The sequence below is a fragment of the Martes martes genome, assembly GCF_963455335.1.
Source record: "Martes martes genome assembly, chromosome: 6".
NCBI classification, from domain to species: domain Eukaryota; kingdom Metazoa; phylum Chordata; class Mammalia; order Carnivora; family Mustelidae; genus Martes; species Martes martes.
The window spans coordinates 147,985,264-148,007,056 of NC_137893.1; positions in this window are offsets into that span (position 1 = coordinate 147,985,264).

The following is a 21,793-nucleotide window of genomic DNA, read 5'->3' on the forward strand; positions in this document are numbered from 1 at the left end:
GGGGCGCCTGGGTGGTTCAGTGGGTTAAAGCCTCTGCCTTTGGCTCAGGTCATGATCCCGGGCTCCTGGGATCGAGCCCCGCATTGGGCTCCCTGCTTGGTGGGGAGCCTGCTCCCCCCGCTCTCTGCCTGCCTCTCTGCCTACTTGTGATATCTGTCTGTCAAATAAATAAATAAATAAAAAGATATCTCAAGCCAAGAACTTTGGGGGGGAAAAAAAAAAAGAAAGCGACATCAAAAAAAAAAAAAAAGAAAGTGACATCAGTGTTTTCACTGAAACAGTGTTTCATTTTTCACAATATGGAATCCAGTTACATGTTACTTTGTTCAGTGAAATGTATGAGAAGTGAAGCAGACATATTTAAACATAACTTCATGTACAGAATGACGTGGAGAGGAAACGAGAAAGAAAATTAGAACATATTTACGTTTCAAGAGGGAAGAATTCACAGCTGTTGTGTTCTTACGTAGTCCAGAGGTATCCATGTTCCCATGATGGTGAGCCTTCATTTCGTGGGTAATCGGAGGGATTCTTGTTTGGCCCGTTGGTGAGTCTAGGAAATACCGATTAGCCACCGCTGTCTTGTACTAACACCACGATGACATTTGCATTGAAATGCAGTTGCTGAACTAAGATTCGGGGAAGTCTCTGTTTACTGTGGATGCTGGAGAAAAACTATTTGTGGGACTGGTAGAAAAGTTGCTGAATTTGGTTTGTTAAATGTATTTTTGATGGAATATGTGTAGTCTTTTCATGTGCACTCCCGCTAGATACATTTGTGGGTGGGTCTCTCCCCAGTTAACCCAGGAGAGCCCTCCCCTGGTCTTTGTGTGCTCCAAGAAGTGCTTATGTAGGAGTGTAAAGGCTAGTGTGTTAACATGGTGCAGACCCTGGGGACTAGTGCCCCACAGAGGTGATTAACAGATCCTACACTGTGGTCAGAGGGTTATCCAAACAACCATTTTAGGAAAGCTTCCCTTAAGATTTGGGTTTCACAATGAATCTTGGAACACTGAAAAAATAAAATGTAATAAAAAAGATTTGGGTTTTATCATGATTTTTATTCTTTATTTCCCTTAAAGATTTCCTCCATGAAAATTAATTTCAGAGATGACTATTATTATGTATTAAATTTGTTGTTGGAGATAAAAAATATGATTTAAGTAATATCTATAAATTTAGCAGATTTAATTGAACTGTGTTTTTTTTCCCAGTGGGTAAGACATCAGTCAAGTTGTAGAAATATAGGTGATTATGTAGGTGTTATTTTTGCAGGAAAGAAAATACTTGCTTTTAGGCGGGGGGGGGGGTGTTGGGGAGAGGTAGGAAAAGAAAAAATGAAAAGATGGGATTGGGAGGGAGACAAACCATAAAAGACTCAATCTCAAAAAACAGACTGAGGGTTGCTGGGGGGAGGGGGGACGGGAGAGGGTGGTGGGGAAATGGACATTGGGGAGGGTATGTGCTATGATGAGTGCTGTGAAATGTGTAAACCTGGCGATTCACAGACCTGTACCCCTGGGGATAAAAATACATTATATGTTTATTAAAATAAAAAAATTAAAAAAAAAAGAAAATACTTGCTTTTTAAAAGATTATGAAATAATCATAATTTTGTATTTTAAGAGCCATATCATCATTGTTCCATTTTCAGTAAATGAAAAATTGTAACATGGCTATATTTTAGTCTACCATTCAACCTAAGAACTGGGAGTTTTTTTTTTTTTAATTTAGGAATTTGTTTTTATTTTGTTTTAATTGTAATTTATTTTTTTTCAGTGTTACAAGATTCATGGTTTATGCACCACACCCAGTGCTTCATGAAATATGTATCCTCCTTAATACCCACTACCAGGCTCACCCAACCCCCTATACCCCTCCCCTCCCAAACCCTCAGTTTGTTTCTCATAGCCCATAGTCTCTCATGGTTCATCTCACCTCAAATTTCCCCCAACTCACCTCTCCTCTTCTTCTCCCACTGTCCTCCGTGTTATTCCTTATGCTCCACAAGTAGGTGAAACCATATGTTAATTGACTTTTTCTGCTTGACTTAGTTAACTCAGCATGATCTCCTCCAGTTCCATCCATGTTGATACAAAAGTTGGGTATTCGTCCTTTCTGACGGAGGCACAATACTCCATAGTATATATGGCCCACATCTTCTTTATCCATTCATCTGTTGAAGGGCATCTTGGCTCTTTCCACAGTTTGGTGACTGTGGCCATTTGCCTGCTATGAACATTGGGGTACAGATGGCCCTTCTTTTCACTACATCTCTATCTTTGGGGTAAATATCCAGTAGTCAATTCCAGGGGTAGCTCTATTTTTATTTTTTTAAGGAATCTCTACACTGTTTTTCGAAGTGGCTGCACCACTTGCATTCCCACCAACTGTGTAAGTGGGTTCCCCTTTCCCCACATCCTCTCCAACACTTGTTATTTCTTGTCTTGTTGATTTTGGCCATTCTACCTGGGGTAAGATCTCAATGTGGTTTTGATTTAAATCTCCCTGATAGCTAATGATGATGAATATTTTTTTGTGTGTCTGTTAGCCATTTGTATGTCTTCTTTGGAGAAGTGTCTGTTCATGTCTTCTGCCCATTTTTTTATGTGATTATCTGCTTTTGAGTGTTGAGTTTGAGGAGTTCTTTATAGATCTTGGATATCAGCCCTTTGTCTGTAGTGTCATTTATGAATATCTTCTCCCATTCCATGGGTTGCCTCTTTGTTTTGTTGACTGTTTCCTTTGCTGTGCAGAAGCTTTTGATCTTGATGAAGTCCAAAAAGTTCATTTTTGCTTTTGTTTCTTTTGCCTTTGGAGACATGTCTTGAAAGAAGTTGCTGTGGCTGATGTCAAAGAAGTTACTGCCTATGTTCTCCTCTGGGCTTTTGATAAGTTCCTGCCTCATGTTGAGGTTCTTTATCCATTTTGAGTTTATCTCTGTGTATGGTGTAAGAGAATGGCCGAGTTTCATTCTTCTAAACATAGCTGTCCAATTTTCCCAGCACCATTTATTGAAGAGACTGTCTTTTTTCTACTGGATATTTTTTCCTGCTTTGGCGAAGATTAATTGACCATAGAGTTGCGGTCCATATCTGGGCTCTCTGTTCCACTGGTCTATGTTTTTGTGCCAGTACCATGCTGTCTTGGTGATCACAGCTTTGTAGTAAAGCTTGAAATCAGGCAACATGATGCCGCCAGTTTTGTTTTTCTTTTTCCACTTTCAACAGTTCCTTAGCAGTTCGGCGTCTTTTCTGGTCCCATACAAATTTTAGGATTATTTATTCCAGCACTTTGAAAAATGCTGGTGGAATTTTGATTGGGATGGCATTGAAAGTATAGATTGCTCTAGGCAGTATAAACATTTTAACAATGTTTATTCTTCTGATCCATGAGCAGGAGATGCTTTTCCATCTTTTTGTGTCTTCTTCGATTTCTTTCATGAGTGTTCTGTATTTCCTCAAGTACAGATCCTTTACCTCTTTGGTTAGGTTTATTCCCAGGTATCTTCTGGTTCTTTTTTTTTTTTTAATTTTTTATTTCTTTTCAGTGTAACAGTATTCATTGTTTTTTCACCACATGGTTCTTGATTGTATAGTAAATGGAATCGATTTTCTAATTTCCCTAAATTCCCTTTCTATATTTTTATTGATAGTGTATAAGAAAGCAACTGATTTCCGTACATTGATTTTGTATCTTGTCACATTACTGAACTGCTATATGAGTTCTAGTAATTTGGGGGTGGAGTCTTTTGGGTTTTCCATATAAAGTATCATGTCATCTGTGAAGAGAGAGAGTTTGACTTCTTCTTTGTGAATTTGAATACCTTTTATTTCTTTTTGTTTTCTGATTGCTGTTGCTAGGACTTCTAGTACTATGTTGAACAACAATGATGAGAGTGGGCATCCTTGTCATAAGAACTGAGATCTTACTGCCAGCCTATAGCTACCTCTATGCTTTTACACTCTCTTTTGTTCCTACCTGACCCCCAGGGAATTTGTGATCTTGAATTTGGTGTTCACCACACACTTACATTAGAATATAATTTCTATATCAACATACTCACCTACATATGTCAATGCCTAAATACCATGTATTTATTATTATTATTATTATTATTATTATTATTATTATTATTTGGATAGAAACCAATACATTTATTTTCAGGTGTTTAAATGAAAAATAAATTCTAAGTGAAATGTTTGATGGTCTAAGAAGCAATTTATAATGAGTATATGATAATATGGTAATATCATAGACTTACTCCCTACTTTACATCACTAAAGTCTGCATAGCTTGATCTTAAATTCTGTGGAAAGGTTTGTAACTCTTTTTTTTTTTTAAATTTCTTTTCAGTGTAACAAAATCATTGTTTTTGCACCACACCCAGTGCTCCATGCCATTCGTGCCCTCCTCAATACCCACCACCTGGCTCCCCCAACCTCCCACCCCCTGTCCCTTCAAAACCCTCAGATTGTTTTTCAGTGTTCACAGTCTCTCATGGTTCACCTCCCCCTCCAATTTCCCTCGACTCCCTTCTCCTCTCCATCTTCCCATGTCCTCCGTGTTATTCGTTATGCTCCACAAATAAGTGAAACCATATGATACTTGACTCTCTCTGCTTGACTTATTTCACTCAGCATAATCTCTTCCAGTCCCGTCCATGTTGATACAAAAGTTGGGTATTCATCCTTTCTGATGGAGGCATCATACTCCATAGTGTATATGGGCCACATCTTCCTTATCCATTCGTCCGTTGAAGGGCATCTTGGTTCTTTCCCCAGTTTGGTGACCGTGGCCATGGCTGCTATAAACATTAGGGTACAGATGGCCCTTCTTTTCACTACATCTGTATCCTTGGGGTAAATACCCAGTAGTGCAATTGCAGGGTCATAGGGAAGCTCTATTTTTAATTTCTTAAGGAATCTCCACACTGTTCTCCAAAGAGGCTGCACCAGCTTGCATTCCCACCAACAGTGCGAGAGGGTTCCCCTTTCTCCACATCCTCTCCAACACACGTTATTTCCTGTCTTGCTAATTTTGGCCATTCTAACTGGTGTAAGGTGGTATCTCAATGTGGTTTTGATTTGAATCTCCCTGATGGCTAGTGATGATGAACATGTTTTCATGTGTCTGATAGCCATTTGTATGTCTTCATTGGAGAAGTGTCTGTTCATATCTTCTGCCCATTTTTTGACATGATTATGTTTTGTGTGTGTTGAGTTTGAGAAGTCCTTTGTATTTTAAAATTTAATTTATTTGAACTCCCACAAAAGACATCATATCTTATATGTGCTTTGGGGACTTTCCTTTTTTCACCTAATATTTTGTCAGATTATCCAATATTGTTTGCATAGGTGTGTGTGGTTCCTTTATTCCTCCCACTGTATAATGTTCTTTTATGTGACTATATTACAATTATTTAATCTCTTCATTCGCTGATGGCCATTTTTTTCTTTTCTTTTTAAATTAATATATAATGTGTTATTTGCTTCAGGGGTACAGGTCTGTGAATCATCAATTTTACACAGTTCACTGCACTCACCATAGCACATACCATTCCCAGTGTCGATAACCCAGCCACCCTAACCCTCCTCTTCTACCCCCCAGCAACCCTCAGTTTGTTTCCTGAGATTAAGAGTCTCTTATGGTTTGTCTTCCTCCCAGGTCCCATCTTGTTTCATTTTTTCCATCCCTACCCCCTCACCTCCGACCTGCATTTCAAATTCCTCATATCAGAGAGATCATATGATAATTGTCTTTCTCTGATTGACTTATTTTGCTTGGTATAATACCCTCTAGTTTTATCCACATCGTTGCAAATGGCAAGATTTCATTTGTTTTGATGGCTGCATAGTATTCCATTGTATATATATTACCACATCTTCCTATCCATTCATCTGTTGATGGGCATCTAGGTTCTTTCCATAGTTTGACTATTATGGACATTGCTGCTATAAACATTTGGGGGCATGTGCCCCTTTGAATCACTATGTTTGTATCTTTAGGGTAAATACCAAGTAGTGCCATTGCTGGGTCATAGGGTAGCTCTGTTTTCAACTTTTTGAGGAACTTCCGTGCTGTTTTCCAGAGTGGCCGCACCAGCTTGCATTCATGCCACTAGAGTAGGGGGGTTCCCCTTTCTCTGCATCCTTGCCAGTGTCTGTGATTTCCTGACTTGCTGATTTTAGCCATTCTGACTGGTGTGAGGTGGTGTCTCACTGTGGTTTGATTTATATTTCCCTGATGCCAAGTGATGTTGATTACTTTTTCATGTGTCTGTTGGCCATTTGATTGTCTTCTTTACCAAAATGTCTGTTCATGCCTTCTGCGCATTTCTTGATTGGATTATTTGTTCTTTGGGTGTTAAATTTGGTAAGTTCTTTATAGATTTTGGATACTAGCCTTTTATCTGATGTGTTATTTGCAAATATCTTCTCCCATTCTGTTGGTTGTCTTTGGTTTTGTTAACTGTTTCCTTTGCTGTGTAAAAGCTTTTGATCTTGATGAAGTCCCTATAGTTCATTTCTGCCCTTGCTTCCCTTGTCTTTGGCGATGTTTCTAGGAAGAAGTTGCTGCGGCTGAGGTCGAAGGGGTGGCTGCCTGTTTTCTTCTCAAGGATTTTGATGGATTCCTTTCTCACATTGAGGTCTTTCATCCATTTTGAGTCTATTTTTGTGTGTGGTGTAAGGAAATGATCCAGTTTCATTTTTCTGCATGTGGCTGTCCAATTTTCCCAACACCACTTGTTGAAGGGACTGTCTTTTTTCCATTGGACATTCTTTCTTGCTTTGTCGAAGATTAGTTGACCATAGAGTTGAGGGTCTATTTCTGGGCTCTCTATTCTGTTCCAATGATCTATGGGTCTGTTTTTGTGCCAGTACCATACTGTGTTGATGATGACAGCTTTGTAATAGAGCTTGAAGTCTGGAATTGTGATGCTACCAACTTTGGCTTTCTTTTTCAACATTCCTCTGGCTATTCGAGGTCTTTTCTGGTTTCATGTAAATTTTAGGATTACTTGTCTCATTTCTTTGAAAAACATTGATGGCATTTTGATAGGGATTGCATTAAACATGTAGATTCCTTTAGGTATCATAGACATTTTTACAATATTTGTTCTTCCAACTCATGAACATGGAACTTTTTTCCATTTCTTTGTGTCTTCCTCAATTTGTTTCATGAGTACTTTGCAGTTTTCTGAGTACAGATTCTTTGCCTCTTTGGTTAGGATTATTCCTAGGTATCTTATGGTTTTGGGTGCAATTGTAAATGGGATTGACTCCATAATTTCTCTTTTTTCTGTCTTGCTGTTGGTGTATACAAATGCAACTGATTTCTGTGCATTGATTTTATATCCTGACACTACTGAATTTCTTTATGAGTTCTAGCAGTTTTGGAGTGGAGTCTTTTGGGTGTTCCACGTTAAATATCATATTATCTGCAAAGAGCAGAGTTTGATTTCTTCTCTGCCAATTTGGATGCCTTTTATTTCTTTTTGTGTCTGATTGTTGAGCCTAGGACTTGTAGTACTATGTTGAATAGCAGTGGTGATAGTGGACAGCCCTGCCGTGTTCCTGACCATAGGGAAAAGCTCAGTTTTTCCCCATTGAAGGTGATATTCACTGTGGGTTTTTCATGGATGGCTTTTACGATATTGAGGTATGTGCCCTCTGTCCTACACTGTGAAGAGTTTTAATCAAGAAAGATGCTGTACTTTGTCAAATGGTTTTTCAGCATCTATTGAGAGTATCATGTGGTTCTTGTTTTTATTAATGTATTGTATCACATTGATTGATTTGCAGATGTTGAACCAACCTTGCAGCCCTGGAATAAATCCCACTTGGTCGTGGTGAATAATCCTTTTAATGTAATGTTGGATCCTATTGGCTAGTATCTTGGTGAGAACTTTGCATCTGTGTTCATCAAGGATATTGGTCTGTAATTCTCCTTTTTGATGGGGTCTTTGTCTGGTTTTGGGATCAAGGTGATGCTGGCCTTATAAAATGAGTTTGGAAGTTTTACTTCCATTCCTATTTTTTTGGAACAGCTTCAGGAGAATAGGAATTAATTCTTCTTTAAATGCTTGGTAGAATTCCCCTGGGAAGCCATCTCGCTCTGGGCTCTTAGTTGTTGGCAGATTTTTGATGACTGCTTCAATTATGGATCTATTCAGGTTTTCTGTTTCTTCCTGGTTCAGTTGTGGTAGTTTATATGTCTCTAGGAATACATCCATCTCTTCAAGATTGTCAAATTTGCTGGTGTATAGTTGCTTGTAATATGTTCTTATAATTGTTTGTATTTCTTTGGTGTTGGTTGTGATCTCTCCTCTTTCATTCATGATTTTATTTATTTGGGTCCTTTCTCTTTTCTTTTTGATAAGCCTGGCCAGGGGTTTATCAATTTTATTAATTCCTTCAAAGAACCTGCTCCTAGTTTCATTGATTTGTTCTACTGTTCTTTTGGTTTCTCTTCATTGATTTCTGCTCTGATCTTTATGATTTCTCTTCTTCTACTGGATTTAGGGTTTCTTTGCTGTTCTTTCTCTAGCTCCTTTAGGTGTAGGGTTAGGTTGCATTCTTGAGACCTTTCTTGTTTCTTGAGAAAGGTTTGTATTGCTATATACTTTCCTCTCAGGACTGCCTTTGCTGTGTCCCAAAGATTTTGAACAGTTGTGCTTTCATTTTCATTTGTTTCCATGAATTTTTTTGCAAGTAACTTCTCCCATTCCATAGGTTGCCTCTTAGTGTTGTTAACTGTTTTCTTTGCTGTGCATAGCTTTTTATCCTGATGAAGTCTCAATAGTGTGAAGTTAGTCTTAGAAAATATATTGTAATCCCTGGGGACTGCCTGTGGAAGCAGCTGAAATGTCAGCAGTGTTCCTGTTCTCAGGCTGTTGAATGCAATGGCCCTGGCAGGAGCAGAATCCCACGATCCCCAGGGGCAGGGCATATGTTAGCATGTATGAAAGAATGTAACCCTCAGTCTTCCCTTTCTTTCTTTTTCTTTTCTTTTCTTTTTTTTTTTAAAGATTTTATTTATTTGACAGACAAAGATCACAAGTAGGCGAGGCGGGGGGTTGCGGCAGGCAGGCTCTCCGCTGAGCAGAGAGCCCTATGTGGGGCTCGATCCCAGGACCCTGTGATCATGACCTGAGCCGAAGGCAGAGGCTTTAACCACTGAGCCACCGAGGCGCCCCCAGTCTTCCCTTTCTGAACCTGGTGATTACTAGCCTAAACATCCTGCTCCTCCCTTATCCATGACTAACTCTCTGCATGCCTATGTGTAGGGGAAAATGCAAGCCTGCTTTAAGATATTTGCCATCCCTTTGTACTCCTTTTCCACACTTGGAAGCATCTGTCCTTGCTTTTCTGACAAAAAACCAAAATAAAATCTATGTGCAGTATTCAGCTGTGGCTGCTCTCCCTTTCAGAGGCAGCTCTTCATGGCCACTCAGATTGCTGTCTGAGAACCTTATTTCTGTGTGTGATGACACAGTAGTTCATTTTTGCTTTCATTTCCCTCACTTCTAGGGACATGTCTTGAAAGAAGTTTCTGTGGCCTATGTTGAAGAAGTTACTGCCTGTGTTCTCCCCTAGGATTTTGATGGATTCTTGTCTCACATTGAGGTCTTCCATCCATTTTGAGTTTATCTTTATGTATGGTGTCAGAGAATGGTCCAGTTTCATTCTTCTGCTTGTGGGTTTCCAATTTTCCCCAGCACCATTTACTGAAGAGACTTTTTTCCATTGGATATTCTTTCCTGATTTGTCAAAGATTAGTTGACCATAGAGTTGAGGGTTCCTATCTGGGCTCTCTATTCTGTTCCATTGGTCTGTGTGTTTATTTTTGTGCGAATGCCATACTGTCTTGATGACCACAGCTTTGTAATAGAACTTGAAGTCAGGCATTATGATGCCTCCAGCTTTGTTTCTCTTTTTTCAACATTCCCCTAGTGATTCAGGGTCTTTTCTGGTTCCATATAAGTTTTAGGATTATTTGTTATAGCTTTGTGAAAAATGCCAATGGTATTTTGATATTGATGGCATTGAAAGTGTAAATAGCTCTGGGTGGCATAGACATTGTCACAATTGTATGAATATACATGAATATAATTTATTCTTCCAGTCCATGAATATGGAATGTTTTTCCATCTCTTTGTGTCTTCCTCTATTTCTTTGTTTTTTAATTTCTTTTCAGCGTAACAGAATTCATTGTTTATGCACCACAACCTGAATAGACCGATATCTAGTAACAAGATTGAAGCAGTGATCAAAAGCCTCCCAAAAAACAAGAGCCCAAGGGCACCTGGGTGGCTCAGTGGGTTGAGCCTCTGCCTTCAGTTCGGGTCGTGATACCAGGGTCCTGGGATCGATCCCCGCATCGGGCTCTCTGCTCGGCGGGGAGCCTGCTTCCTCCTCTCTCTGTGCCTGCCTCTCTGCCTAGTTGTGGTCTCTGTCTGTCAAATAAATAAATAAATTCTTTAAAAACAAAAACAAAACAACAACAACAAAAAACAAGAGCCCAGGACCTGACGGATTCCCTGGGGAATCCTACCAAACTTTCAAAGAAGAAATAACACCTATTCTCCTGAAGCTGTTTCAAAAAATTGAAGCAGAAGGAAAACTTCCAGACTCTTTTTATGAAGCCAGCATTACCCTGATCCCCAAACCAGGCAAAGACCCTACCAAAAAGGAGAATTTCAGACCAATATCACTGATGAATATGGATGCTAAGATTCTCAACAAGATCCTAGCAAACAGAATCCAACAGCACATTAAAAAGATTATCCACCATGACCAGGTGGGAGTCATCCCTGGGTTACAAGGATGGTTCAACATTCGCAAACCAATCAATGTGACAGAACAAATCAATAAGAGAAGAGAGAAGAACCACATGGTCCTCTCAATTGATGCAGAAAAAGCATTTGACAAAATCCAGCATCCGTTCCTGATTAAAACGCTTCAGAGTATAGGGATAGAGGGAACATTCCTGAACTTCATCAAATCTATCTATGAAAGACCCACAGCAAATATCATCCTCAATGGGAAAAAGCTTGCAACCTTCCCGTTGAGATCAGGAACACGACAAGGATGCGCACTCTCGCCACTCTTGTTCAACATAGTATTAGAAGTCCTAGCAACAGCAGTCAGACAACAAAGAGAAATAAAAGGTATCCAAATTGGCAAGGAAGAAGTCAAACTCTCTCTCTTCATGATTCTTTATATGGAAAACCCAAAAGACTCCACCCCCAAACTACTAGAACTCATACAGCAATTCAGTAATGTAGCAGGATACAAAGTCAATGTCCAGAAATCAGTGGCTTTCTTATACACTAACAATGAAAATACAGAAAGGCAAATTAGAGAATTGATTCCATTTACTATAGCACCAAGAACCATAAGATACCTGGGAATAAACCTAACCAAAGAGGTAAAGGATCTGTACTCGAGGAACTACAGAACACTCATGAAAGAAATTGTAGAAGACACAAAAAGATGGAAGACCATTCCATGCTCTTGGATGGAAGAATAAACATTGTCAAAATGTCTATACTGCCTAGAGCAATCTATACTTTTAATGCCATTCCAATCAAAATTCCACCGGTATTTTTCAAAGAGCTGGAGCAAATAACCCTAAAATTTGTACGAAATCAGAAGAGACCCCAAATTGCTAAGGAAATGTTGAAAAAGAAAAACAAAACTGGCGGCATCACGTTACCTGATTTCAAGCTTTACTGCAAAGCTGTGATCACCAAGACAGCATGGTACTGGCATAAAAACAGACACATAGACCAGTGGAACAGAGTAGAGAGCCCAGAAATAGACCCTCAACTCTACGGTCAAATAATCCTCTATTTCTTTCATAAGTGTTCTGTAGTTTGTAGAGTATAGATCCTTTACCTCTTTGGTTAGGTTTATTCCTAGGTATCTTATGGTTTTTGTGCTATTGTAAATGGAATGGATTCCTTAATTTCTCTTTCTTCAGTCACATTGTTTGTGTATAGAAATGCAACTGATTTCTGTGCATTGATTTTGTATCCTGCCATGTTGCTAAATAGTTGTATGAGTTCTAGTAATTTGGGGGTGGATTCATTTGGGTTTTCACATAAAGTTTCATGTTATCTGTGTAGAGAGATTGTTTGACTTCTTCTTTGCCAATTTAAATACCTTTTATTTCTTTTTGTTGTCTGATTGCTGAGGCTAGGACTTCTAGTACTATGTTGAACAATAGTGGTGAGAGCAGGCATCTTTGTCATGTTCCTTACCTTAAGGGAAAAGCTCTCAGCTTTTCCCCATTGAGAATGATACTCATGTGAGCTTTTCATGGATGGCTTTTATGATATTGAGGTGTGTTACCTCTATCTCTATATTTTGAATAGTTTTAATCAGGAAAGAATGCTGTATTTTGTCAAATGCTTTTTCTGCATCAGTTGAGAGGATCATATGTTTCTTGTCCTTTTCTTTTATTAATGTGCTCTATGACTATAATAAAGCATATATCTAAAAATATAGGTCAAAAGCTTCTGCACAGCAAAGGAAACAGTTGACAAAACAAAGAGGCAACCTATGAAATGGGAGAAGATATTCACAAATGACGCTGAAGACAAAGGGCTGATATCCAGGATCTATAAAGAACTTCTCAAACTCAACACACACAAAACAGATAATCATATTAAAAAATGGGCAGAAGACATGAACAGACACTTCTCCAATGAAGACATACAAATGGCTATCAGACATATGAAAACATGTTCATCATCACTAGCCATTAGGGAGATTCAAATCAAAACCACATTGAGATACCACCTTACACCAGTTAGAATGGCCAAAATTAGCAAGACAGGAAACAATGTGTGTTGGAGAGGATGTGGAGAAAGGGGAGCCTTCTTACACTGTTCGTGGGAATGCAAGTTGGTGCAGCCACTTTGGAGAACAGTGTGGAGATTCCTCAAGAAATTAAAAATAGAGCTTCCCTATGACCCTGCAATTGCACTACTGGGTATTTACCCCAAGGATACAGATGTAGTGAAAAGAAGGGCCATCTGTACCCCAATGTTCATAGCAGCAATGGCCACGGTCGCCAAACTGTGGAAAGAACCAAGATGCCCTGCAACAGATGAATGGATAAGGAATGTGGTCCATATACACTATGGAGTATTATGCCTCCATCAGAAAGGACGAATACCCAACTTTTGTATCAACATGGACGGGACTGGAAGAGATTATGCAGAGTGAAATAAGTCAAGCAGAGAGAGTCAATTATCATATGGTTTCACTTACTTGTGGAGCATAACAAATAATATAGAGGACAAGGGTAGATGGAGAGGAGAAGGGAGTTGAGGGAAATTGGAAGGGGAGGTGAACCATGAGAGACTACGGACTCTGAAAAACAATCTGAGGGTTTTGAAGGGGCGGGGGGTGGGAGGTTGGGGGAACCAGGTGGTGGGTATTAGGGAGGGCACAGATTGCATGGAGCACTGGGTGTGGTGAAAAACCAATGAATACTGTTACGCTGAAAATAAATAAAAAATTTAATTTAAAAAAATGGGCAGAAGACATGAACAGACACTTCTCCAATGAAGACATACAAATGGCTATCAGACACATGTTCATCATCACTAGCCATCAGGGAGATTCAAATTAAAACCACATTGAGATACCACCTTACACCAGTTAGAGTGGCCAAAATTAGCAAGACAGGAAACAACGCGTGTTGGAGAGGATGTGGAGAAAGGGGAACCTCTTCCACTGTTGGTGGGAATGCAAGTTGGTGCAGCCACTTTGGAGAACAGTATGGAGATTCCTTTAGAAATTAAAAATAGAGCTTCCCTATGACTCTGCAATTGCACTATTGGTATTTACCCCAAAGATACAGATGTAGTGAAAAGAAGGGCCATCTGTACCCCAGTGTTTATAGCAGCAATGTCCACGGTCGCCAAATTGTGGAAAGAACCAAGATGCCCTTCAACGGATGAATGGATAAGGAAGACGTGGTCCATATACACTATGGTGTATTATGCCTCCATCAGAAAGGACGAATACCCAACTTTTGTATCAACATGGACGGGACTGGAAGAGATTATCCTGAGTGAAATAAGTCAAGCAGAGAGAGTCAATTATCGTATGGTTTTGCTTATTTGTGGAGCATAACAAATAACATGGAGGACATGGGGAGATGGAGAGGAGAAGGGAGATGAGGGAAATTGGAAGGGGAGATGAACCATGAGAGACTATGGACTCTGAAAAACAACCTGAGGGTTTTGAAGGGGCGGGTAGTGGGAGGTTGGGTGAGCTGGGTGGTGGGTATTATGGAGGGCACGAATGGCATGGAGCACTGGGTGTGGTGCAAAAACAATGAATTCTGTTACGCTGAAAAGAAATTAATAATAAAAAGGAAGGAATGAAATGATTAAAAAAATAAAAATATATGTGGGAAAAATACAAGTTAAAAAGCTACTAGGAAATATAAGTTGATATAATAAACATCTAGTTGGAATGAGAGATTAAGAAAACAGCAGAAAAAAAGCATAAGAAAAAGAAAAAAAAAGAAAAGGAGAGTTATATCTAAACAATGAACAAGCGTGGAGCTCAATATACAATTTTCCCCTGGCAGTGGGATTTTACAGTCTTAAGGGGTCATAGGGTTGTCATCCACTTGTTCTTCCAGACTATCTTATGGGGGAGGGGACTGCCTTGCTGTTCCTCAGGTATCCCTGCCTGGGCAGTTTTCCCATCCCATTAGGGGGATCAGCTCATTGGAAACCCATCCTCTGTACTTTTTTCCTCTGGTGGCTTTCTTTGCTTCTTCCAAGGGTCAGAGCAGAAATGGCTGCAGCCAAACGTCTGGCCCAGAACAGAGAAATTGCAATATGCTCTCTTCAGTAAACCCTCCAAGACAAACCACCTCCATATCTGTCTGCACTGCTGAAAACCATAGCGTCCTGTTGTGTGCACCCATAGCAGCTCTCTCAGAGGTGGTCACAGGAGCCCAGGACTGCCTCTGCCCTCTATGCTTCTAAAACCACAGGTGGCCATGGGCATACACAGGTGCCTGAAGCTCCTGGATCAAGTCCTGGATCATGGCTCACTCCCTCCTGGCTCACTTCATCCTTCCTTCCTTCCTTCCTACTTTTCTTACTTTAAAGGCCTTTGCTGGCGCTACCACCCTAGGAGTTTTTGCCTATTCACCAGGTGCATGTTCCTGATTTTTTTCAGGCTACTCAAGAGAAGAGCGATTCTCATCTCACCCGGCTTGTGGTTTATGACCATCTGAGGTGAGAGTCCCTTCCTGGGCTCACTGACCATACCTGTTTTCTGGCTCCACTGCTTGGACACTCTGCTACCAGGAATCTCCTTTGGTTCTAAGGCTTTTTGTATGAGGAGACTGCAGTACCCTACATAGAATTCTGCCTTTTCATTTCCAGAGCCCCTTTCAGAGAGGGGTGTCTCTCTCAGAGCAGATTTCTAAGGGTTCTGATTTTGCGCTCCAGTGTTCTATCACTTTCCAGGAGCCGGCTTATGGAGGCTCCCTCCCCCTTCTGTTTATCTTCTGATATGTCCCTGCAGATTCACGACTCTGCACATCCTACCTTACAAAACACAGTCGCTTTTCTGCTTGTCGAGATCCAGATATGTATTCTTACATCTTAGGCTGATTTTGTTGGTGTCCAGAATGGTTTCGTAGATATCCGCTAAATTCAGGGGGCCGGTGAAATGGGGTCCCGTACTCCTCCGAAATCTTGCTTCTCCCCTTAAGAGTTTTTTAGATAGAGTTTCAGTCACAGTTCAATCATGGAAGAAATATAAGCTGTTTCAATGAAAGCATGTTTAAGATAAAAATACTTCGTGTAGATGTTGGTAGACTTGTCAAGTGCAGAAAACACTGAAGTGTCTGCATGTTGAGTGTAGGAACCAGCTTCTAGCCCAGGGCTGGGGTATAAGGGCGGAGAGCCCAGGCGCTTTGTGGGGGGGGACAGGTAGAGCTGGGACTCAAGACTACCCACTAGAAGTCCCCCCTGGCTGCAGCAGTGCCTCCGGAGCACTGAGGGGGGGGCACTTTCCTGTGGGTGCTGGTGAATCTGAATAGTTTCCATGTGGTGGTGGTAGGTCAGTGACTACGTGGAGACTGGATTATGTGGTGTCACTGGGGATGCTCACGGGAACAGAAACAGAGTAATGAGAAAGTTCTTCCTATGTCATAAGGCTGTCGAATACCTATTTATGGTTGTCTGATAGAATCCAACTAGAAGTGCCTTGGCAAAGAAAAAATGTCATTTTAGATGACCCAATCCAGCACTGCAAAGCCCAGTACAGAAAGTTAGGTTCAGAGTAGAAAGTTTAGTATGTGGCACTGGCTAGCTGTGTGTCCTGTGTAATGCTCAACTCATCTTTAGTTTCTCAGCATCTATACATCTTGCACACATAGATGAATGTTTACAAACTAGCATAGCAACTTTCTGCTTCTGCCTAACCTGAGAGAGCAATTGTTCAGACAAATGAAAATGCTCTCATCATCTCCCCAAAAAGAGGAGACAAAGTCTCCAAAGTCTTTTTATTCATTTATGGGAATTTTAATTACCCTTCTAATTCAGTCATAGACCATTCTGTATATACAGCAAACTAGGAATGGGGTTTGCCTTTTATTTACTTATTTATTTGTTTATTTATTTAATTCAGTTTTATTAAGGTGTATATTTTTACCCCAAATTTTAATTTAAAGTGTAGTTAGTGGGTGTGGTGCATAAACAATGAATCTTGGAATGCTGAAAAAAATAAAATTAAGATGTTAAAAAAAATAAAAAAAGAAAAAGAAAATAATAAAGTCCAGTTAGTTAACACATAGTGCAATATTAGATTTGGGTGTAGAATTTAGTGATCCATCACTTACATACAACCACCTGTGGTCATCATAAGAGGTGTCTTCCTTAATACCCATTGGCCATTTAACCTATCTTTTCCACCCTCCAGCAACCCTCAGTTTGTTTTCTCTAGTTAAGTTTGTTTTCTGGTTGCCTCTCTATTCCATCTCCCACATGTTCACTTGTTTTGTTTCTTAAATTCCATACATGAGTGAAATTGTATTGTATTTTTCTTTCTCTGGCTTGTTTCATTTAGCACAATACTCTCTGGTTCCGTACACATTGTTGCAAATGGCAAGACTTAATTCTTTCATTGTGCTTCTGTCATTCTTGTTGATGCTCAGCTGCTGCTTCTTGGGCAGTTGAAATACCTTCAGAATGGCCCGCCCCTCCCTCCCTCTGTTCCCTCCTTCCTTCCTACATTCCTTTCTTCCTCCATTCCTTTAAGAAAACAGTCCTGGGTCTGGGGACTTAAGCCCCTGTCCCTAGCCGCCCCGATTCCCACAATTTCCCCCCACGATCCTTTGCTCTTTTGAGTGCTTTCAACCAGACTCCAAGTTAATGCTGGTCCCCAGACGCAGGGCACTCTCGTATTGGGGTATTATGTTTATAGCAGCAATGGCCACGGTCGCCAAACTGTGGAAAGAACCAAGATGCCCTGCAACAGATGAATGGATAAGGAAGTTGTGGTCCATATACACTATGGAGTATTATGCCTCCATCAGAAAGGACGAATACCCAACTTTTGTATCAACATGGATGGGACTGGAAGAGATTATGCTGAGTGAAATAAGTCAAGCAGAGAGAGTCAAGTATCATATGGTTTCACTTATTTGTGGAGCATAACAAATAATATAGAGGACAAGGGTTGATGGAGAGGAGAAGGGAGTTGAGGGAAATTGGAAGGGGAAGTGAACCATGAGAGACTACGGACTCTGAAAAACAACCTGAGGGTTTTGAAGGGGCGGGGGGTGGGAGGTTGGGGGAACCAGGTGGTGGGTATTAGGGAGGGCACAGATTGCATGGAGCACTGGGTGTGGTGAAAAAACAATGAATACTGTTACGCTGAAAATAAATAAAAAATTTAATTAAAAAAAAAACAGTCCAATGACCTTAATATTCTCCTGAACCCAGTGAGAATAATTTGTAGCCATGATGCCCCCTCATCACACCTGAACATATGTCATGTATTTCGTGACATAAGGGCATTCTCTTACATAATCACTGAATCCAAGACATCACCATGGGCAGAATGCCCTTCAATTTTTGTTTGATGTTTTCTTATTACATTCAGGTTATGCATTTTTGTCAGGGACATCACAGCAGTGACGCTGGGTTCCTTTTCTTGTGGTATATCAGCTTGTACACAATTTTGGTATGTCATATTAATGATGTAACCTGTGATCACTTGGTTAATGTGATATCTGCTGGTTTTCTCCATATAAAGTTAATCAGTTTTAATAATCAGTAATCAGAATTTGGAATAAAGTTCTGTGGGGAAGCACTTTCAGAATGTGTAAATAACCCAGTGCCCAACAAACTCACCTGCCAGTTAAACATCTAATTATATTTCTTGCTTGAATTATTTCTATCATGATTTTCCTAATCCTATCTTATCATATCCCACCCTTCTGTCTTCCTATATTCATTGGTTGGCATTTACTTCATATCTTATCATATCCCATTTTTTAATTTGTATCAGTGTAGACTGATGGATTCCTATTTTGTTCAGTGATCTGTAAGCTGTGATTATTATTATTTATTTTGATGTGCAAACTGTCTAAGATTGTACCACCAGGCACCCCTTCTAGCCAGTATCTCTGTCTTTTCCACATATCTCCATTATTTGAGTTTTACTTTCTGGTATAAAAAAGAAATTCCTGGTTTAGCAAGGCTGCCATTCAGAATAGAAGAAGAGATAATCAAATTCCCAGAGGAAAAAACCTAAAGGAGTTTGTGACCACTATACCAGCCTTGCAAGAAATATTAAAGGGGGCTCTTTGAGTGGGAAACTATATATCATGCCACCCTGAGATCTGCTGCTAACCCTGTTTGTCTTCCCTTGTACCTTAGGGAGCCTCTTTTTCCTTTTTTTTTTTTTTTGTTGTTGTTCACCTCCATATTTTGCAAATTTAGCTACAATATGTCTTGGTGTTGGTCTGTTCTTGGGGATTTTGATGGGAATTTTCTGTGCTTCCTGAATTTGGATATATGTTTCCTTCCCTAGATTAGGGAAGTTTTCAGCTGTTATTTCCTCAAATAAACTTTCTGCCTCCATTTCTCTCCTCTTCTTCTGTGACTCCTATGATATGAATGTTACTATGCTTAATGGAGTCACTGAGCTCCCTAAGCATACTTTCATGATCCAATGCCTTTCTTTCCCTCTTCTTTTCAGAAGAGGGAAGTTTTAGCTTCCATATCACTTATTCATTCCTCAGCTTCTTCCATCCTCGTGGTCCTTAGATCTAGTCTGTTTTGAATCTCGTGTTCCTGATCTCAACGGGAAGGCTGCAAGCTTTTTCCCATTGAGGATGATATTTGCTGTGGGTCTCTCATAGATAGATTTTATGAAGTTCAGGAATGTTCCCTCTATCCCTATACTTTGAAGCGTTTTAATTAGGAACCGATGCTGGATTTTGTCAAATGCTTTTTCTGCATCAATTGAGAGGACCATGAATCTCCATTATTGTATTTTTCATTTTGGCTGATTAGTTTTTTTTTAATTTAATTTCTTTTCAGTGTAACAGAATTCATTGTTTATGCACCACATCCAGTGCTCCATGCAATACGTGCCCTCCTTAATACCCACCACCAGGCTCCCCCAACCTCCCACCCCAACCTCCCACCCAACCTCCCACTCCCCTCCCACCTTCAAAACCCTCAGAGTGTTTTTCAGAGTCCATAGTCTCTCATGACTGATTAGTTTTTAAGTCTTTTATCTCTGTGGTAAGAACCCCCCTGGTGTGTTCTGTGCTTTTCTCAAGACTAGCGCATATCCTTATGATTGTTGCTTTAAATTCTGGATCAGGCATATTACTTATATCTGTTTTGATTAGATCCCTGGCTGTCACCTTTTCTTGGTCTTTCTTTTGGGACGAATTTCTCTGTGTTGGCATTTTATCTACTTCTCTGTCTTCTTCTCTGTGTTAGAAGAGCCTGTTAGGTGTTCCTGCTCCTGAGAGTAATGGCTTTATAAGCAGAGGTCATTTACTGTCCAGGGCCTGGTGCTTCAGGAAGTGTCTATGATGAGTGCTGCTTACACCCTGCTGCTATGTTATGGCTGCTTTTTCCCTCAGGCCAGTCCTCTACAGAATTTCTTTGTGCCTGCAGCAGGAAGTGTTTGGACCTTGGCCAGAATGTGGACGTGCTCTTGTCTGCTTGTTAAAAGAGACCTGATGTTATTTCCACTGGAGCTGAAGCTTTGCAGAACTCTATGGTCAATAAACATCATGTGTATGGGTAGGTTTTCTTCTGGGAGAGAATCCCACTGCTCTGGTTTTCAGCACACTTGCATGAGAAAAGGAGTACCAGCAGATGGTGAGGGGAAGGCAGGACTTGGTGTAACCAGTCTAGGCTGTCATTATTGGTGCTGTGTTTCTTGCTGGAGTTAGTTTATGTTGAGGGATGGGGAGGGAATTGACACAGGTTGCCTCACTCATCCTGGAGAAGGGAGCTTCCACATGCTGTCGGGGAAACACTTCCAGGAAAGTGAACTACCTTCCCTGGTATGTCCCAAGAATCCCTCAGATCCCTGCATTCACCCTACTTGTGTCCAGACTGTCTGACTCCCCGCAGTGTGATGCACCTATATTCTATCCTAGACAGGCTGGCTGAGTTTTTAAACTCCAGCTTTAGGGACCTGGCGTGGTGGAGATCCATGCTGGTCCTCTGGGGGGAGGATCTTACTGTACTGGGACTGATGCAGGTTTGTCCCAGAAAGGCAGTCCCACCAAAGCTCAGGAACATGGAATTTGGAATAAAGTACAGCAAAGGCCTATCCAGGTTAGCTGCCCTCAGCAGGTGTCTCTGTGCCTATGCTGAGGCAGGTGTGAGGGTAATGATGCCTGCCAGTTCTTTTGTCTCTGCAGAGGCAATATTGCTTCTTCCAGATATGCTCCAAGATGGGGGAGCCTTCTCTCCCTGTGCATCCCAGGGTATCCTCAGTTCACACCATCTGCTACTGGGCTATCTGCCCTCCTTCTCCACAGGAGTAGTGTAGCTCCCTCAGGGCTCCACACCGCCCACAAGCCAGACATCTAATACTCCAGTTTTTGTATCCATTTTGTAAAGACACATGAAGTTTAGCTCCTCTCATTTTCCATGTCAGTGGCTTTGGGGGAGTGTTTTTCATGTGTGATTCTCTGTTTTCCTCTCTCTCTCGCTTCTATCTGTGACCAGGGCTCCCTCCTCTATGCAGCATCTTTGATCCATTAATCAATGAAAACACCACTCTGCACCTCCTACTTTCCACAACGTGACCTCTTACCTCCTTCTAGTTTGAAGTTTGTTCGGTTGGTCCTCAGATTGATTTCTCAGGTGTTCAGAATGATTTCATATTTATCTAGCTGTGTTCCAGGAATGGGGCAAGCCTAGGTCCTCCTACTACTCTGCCATCATAGCTTCTCCAGTTTTTCTCAAGTCCTGAATGATCACACTTAGAATAAACATCATATGAAATAGAAGCCTTCTCATGATTAGTTCTTTCCTTGCTGCTGCTGGTGTGTCTTCTGTGACTCTGCCACTTTCCCATTTTCTTGCTGTTCAGCAAACACGTGAAGTATATCCCTTGCAGCTTCCTAGGAATCATCTTCCCATTACTGTCTTGAGACTGACCCCCTTGCTCTACTCAGCACTCTGGGCAGAGAGCCCTCCCGGACCACCCATTCTAAAATAGCATTTTCTACTACTCTCCCCTAACTCTCCTTTTTTTTT